Source organism: Globicephala melas, chromosome 18 (assembly GCF_963455315.2).
Source record: "Globicephala melas chromosome 18, mGloMel1.2, whole genome shotgun sequence".
Lineage (NCBI taxonomy): Eukaryota > Metazoa > Chordata > Mammalia > Artiodactyla > Delphinidae > Globicephala > Globicephala melas.
Genome location: NC_083331.1, coordinates 18,374,015 through 18,378,326, shown reverse-complemented (window position 1 = coordinate 18,378,326; position 4,312 = coordinate 18,374,015). Strand labels below are relative to the sequence as shown.

Sequence of the window (4,312 nt, the reverse complement as noted above, 5' to 3'; positions counted from 1 at the left end):
CCTAAGTGTCCATCGACAGATGAATGGATAAAGAAGATGTGGCACATACATACAATGGAATATTACTCAGCCATAAAAAGAAACAAGATTGAGTCATTTGTAGTGAGGTGGATGGACCTAGAGTCTGTCATACAGAGTGAAGTAAGTCAGAAAGAGAAAAACAAATACCGTATGCTAACACATATATATGGAATCTAAAAAAAAAAAAAAATGGTTCTGAAGAACCTAGGGGCAGGACAGGAATAAAGACGCAGACATACAGAGTGGACTTGAAGACACAGGGAGGGGGAAGGGTAAGCTGGGATGAAGTGAGAGAGTGGCACGGACTTATATATACTAACAAATGTAAAATAGATAGCTGGTGGGAAGCAGCCACATAGTACAGGGAGATCAGCTTGGTGCTTTGTGACCACCTAGAGGGGTGGGATAGGAAGGGTGGGAGGGAGACGCAAGAGGGAGGAGATATGGGGATATATGTATATGTGTAGCTGATTCACTTTGTTATAAAGCAGAAACTAACACACCATTGTAAAGCAATTATACTCCAATAAAGATGTTAAAAAAATTTTTAAAAGACATATAGACGGCCAATAGGCACATGAAAAGATGCTCAACATCACTGATTGTTAGAGAAATGCAAATCAAAACCACAGTGAGGTACCACTTCACACTGGTTAGAATGGCTGTCATTAAAAAGTCTGCAAATAACAAATGCTGGAGAGGGTGTGGAGAAAAGGGAACCCTCCTACACTGCTGGTGGGAATGTAAGTTGGTGCAGCCACTATGGAAAACAGTATGGAGGTTCCTCAAAAAACCAAAAATAGAATTACCATATGATCCAGCAATCCCACTCCTGGGCATACATATATCCAGACAAAACTATAATTGAAAAAGATACATGCACTATTGTGAATAGTGCTGCATGTTCACAGCAGCACTATTCACAATAGACAAGACATGGAAACAACCTAAATGTCCATCAACAAATGAATGGATAAAGAAGATGTGGTACATAGATACAATGGAACAATACTCACCATAAAAAGGGATGAAATAATGCCATTTACAGCAACATGGATAGACCTAGAGATTATCATACTAGCTGAAGTAAGTCAGAAAGAAAGACAAATACCATATGATATCACTTATATGTGGAATCTAAAATATGGCACAAATAAACCTATCTATGAAACAGACTCACAGACATAGAAGACAAATTTACTGTTACCAAAAGGGGAGGAGGGGATGGCGGGAGGGATGGATTGGGAGTTTGGGGTTAGCAGATGCAAACTATGATATATAGAATTGATAAACAAGGTCCTACTGTATAGCACAGGGAACTGTATTCAATATCCTGAGATAAACCATAATGGAACAGAACATAAAAAAGAATGTATATATATGTATAACTGAATTACTTACTGTGCCGTTCAGCAGAAATTAATACAACATTGTAAGTCTACTATATTTCATTAAAAAAAATCATGAGAGATATTACAAGGGTGCTGAGACATCCCTCAAAGTAAGAAAGGCTTTCGCATCGTTTTAATTTAAAAAGTATAATGGGGCACCCGCCACCATGTCGGTGGCCTTCGCATTCGCCCGGCAGAGAGGCAAAGGAGAAGTCATGCAGCAAACCATGCAGAAGATGCTAGATGAGAACCACCACCTGATCCAGTTCATCCTGGACTATCAGAGCAAGGGCAAGACGGTGAGTGCACCCACTACCAGCGGGCCCTGCACCGGAACCTGGTCTACCGGGCCACGATCTCAAACTCCAACCAGAATATGCAGTCCCTGCTGTACGGCCGCCCACCCCGAGCAGGACGCCGGGCCCCGCCCGGCGGAGGGCTGTTCCGGAGCTCCTCTGACCAGGGCCCGCACTTCCGGGGCAGCCTCATTGATGCCACAGCCGCCTGCCTGCCGCCGTCCTCCCTCACGCAGGCGCAGACCGACATCGGTCCGAACCACGTGTTCACGCGGCAGACGGCGCACAGCGCGCTGCCCAGCGCCTCCACAAGCGCGTCAGGCAGCAGCCAGGGCTCGGGGCCCGGCTACAGCCACTCGGGACCGGCCTCGCAGAGCGTATCGCTTGCAGGGCCAAGGCGCCATTAGCAACGACGTGTCTTGGGCCAACATCAACATGCAGCCCAACCCAGGCGGCTTCGGCCCGCTACACCTGGGTGCGGGGCGGGAGCCCGCACTACGCAGGCCAGTCCGTGGCCATGATGGCCGGAGCGGGCAGGGGAGCCGCGCGGTGGGGCAGCGGCAAGTCCTCCCGGCAAGACTCCTCCCAGAGTACCTGTGCCAGGGGGAGAACAACTGTGGCGAGCTGTACGGCCACCGCCAGGCCACCTCGGAGCCCATGAGCCGGACAGACCCCCCCGGACCACACGGCGATTACACCGACCAGCTGGCATCCTACGCCCAGCAGAGCTACTACCGGTCGTTTGAGGAGTCCGCGCAGCACTGCCACAACGGCGGTAAGGCAGGCCGGGCCGCGTGCTGCAGGGCCTGATGTGTACGGGCTTTATGGCAGTGCAGGCCGGGCCCTGTGTCCCCACTTGCCTGTGTGTTAATGAAGGAGGAGAAGGGTCTCTCGGGGTAGACCCACCATGTGGCCCAGCTGACCATCTTGGGGCCTGTGAGCTGCTCTCGGAGCCTCCTCAGTCAAGACTGTCCTTTGTTCCAAAGGCGGGAGGGCGAGCGGCGGGGACCTGGGCACCCCATCTCCCGACTGAGCCAGGCGGGCGGCACACGTGGGGTGTGTTGGGCATGGCCTGGGCATTCCTTCCTGCTGGCAAATAAGGCGCACCTCTGGCAGAGGGACCTGTCAGACTGAGGGTGAGGCGGCGACGCGCTGGAAGCAGCTCCCCGAACAGAAAGCCCTGGTCTGTGGCGCTCGCCCATTTCCCTGGTGTGAACACTCCCACTCCCAATGACTTAAAACTGCCAAGGTGACATCACCAAACACGGATTTGGGAAGAAGCAGGCACATTCTGTTCTCTAGCGGGTGCCAGCTGGCCCCGGGCCTGTCGGGTGAAGGGACTTCCCACCGACCCCTGGAAGCCCGGAGAGGAGAAGAAACGATAAGCCCCACAGGGTGACGTGGTCCAGGCTCTCTTGTTTGGATGTCAGGCAGTGGGGAAAATGTAAGGGCTGCCAGGCCCCAGAGAGGAAAAGACAAACGGTACATACGGAACGGGTGACTTGACGATGTGACTTTTGGGGTGACCGTTTCTTAAATTGTAAAAACACAACAAAATTTACCATTTTAAGTGCACAGTTCAGTGGCATTAAGTACACTCAAGTTGTCGGGCTGCCACCACCATCACCACCATCTCCAGAGCCTCTCAACATTCCGAACTGAAACTCTGTCCCCTATCTCCTAACTCCCTATCCCCCACCCCGACCTTTGGCAGCCACTTTGTGTCTCTGATTTTGGCTACTCTGGGTACCTCATCTAAGTGGAATGATACAATAGTTGTCTTTTTGTGACTGGCTTATTTCACTCAGCATAATGTCCTCAAGGTTCATCCATGTTGTAGCAGGTGTCAGAATTGCCTTCCTATTTAGGGCTGAGTGATATTCCATTGTATGTTTACACCACATTTTGCTTGTCCATTTATCTGTCAATGGACACTTGGGTTGCTTCCACCTTTTAGCTATTGTGAATAGTGCTTCTGTGAACATGGGTTTAAAAATATCTCTTCGAGACCCCGCTTTCAATTCTTTTGGGTATAGGCAGACAGACCTCTGAGATATTGCGGGTTCAGTTCCAGACCATGATAAAGTGAATGTTGCAATTAAAAATTAAAAATTATAATGGAACAAATTAGCCAATAACACTGAAAGACTTGGGATACCCCAGACAGTTGACATTTGCTCAAAGGACCCACTGTGTGACGCTGCAGCTGTCTCTCCACCTCCCTAATCTCAGCACCTGTGGCAGCTTTTTCCCTGCATGAGCAACACGCACAATGGCAAGAGAAGGAGCATTTCAAATTTCCTACAGTAGGAAGAACCACTGCTTTGTAAGAGGTGATCTAGAAACAAAATCTTGGTGCAAGACCAGTGATGCCACTACACTGCTTATACACCACTACTGGTTGTGCCCTTGACCACAGAAGAACAGGAGCAGCTTGTGTAGTCAGAATCCATTGTTCAATTGCTTCAGCCCCATCATCCAAGTGGGACATCAGCAGATTGGTAAAAAGCCCTTCTGGGGGCAGTGGAGAGGAGGAGCCACTAACTTTGACCCCAAAATCCATGCAAGATATGTTAAAACTCCACACTCTCATCTCAGGTAACA

The 4,312-nt window shown here is 49.6% G+C and overlaps 1 pseudogene; it reads left to right on the top strand.

Annotated features, from left to right (window-relative positions):
- Nucleotides 1-1,579: 1,579 nt before the first annotated feature.
- LOC115866548 (calcium-responsive transactivator pseudogene) lies at nt 1,580-2,518 on the top strand (annotated as a pseudogene).
- The last annotated feature ends 1,794 nt before the right edge of the window (nt 2,519-4,312 follow it).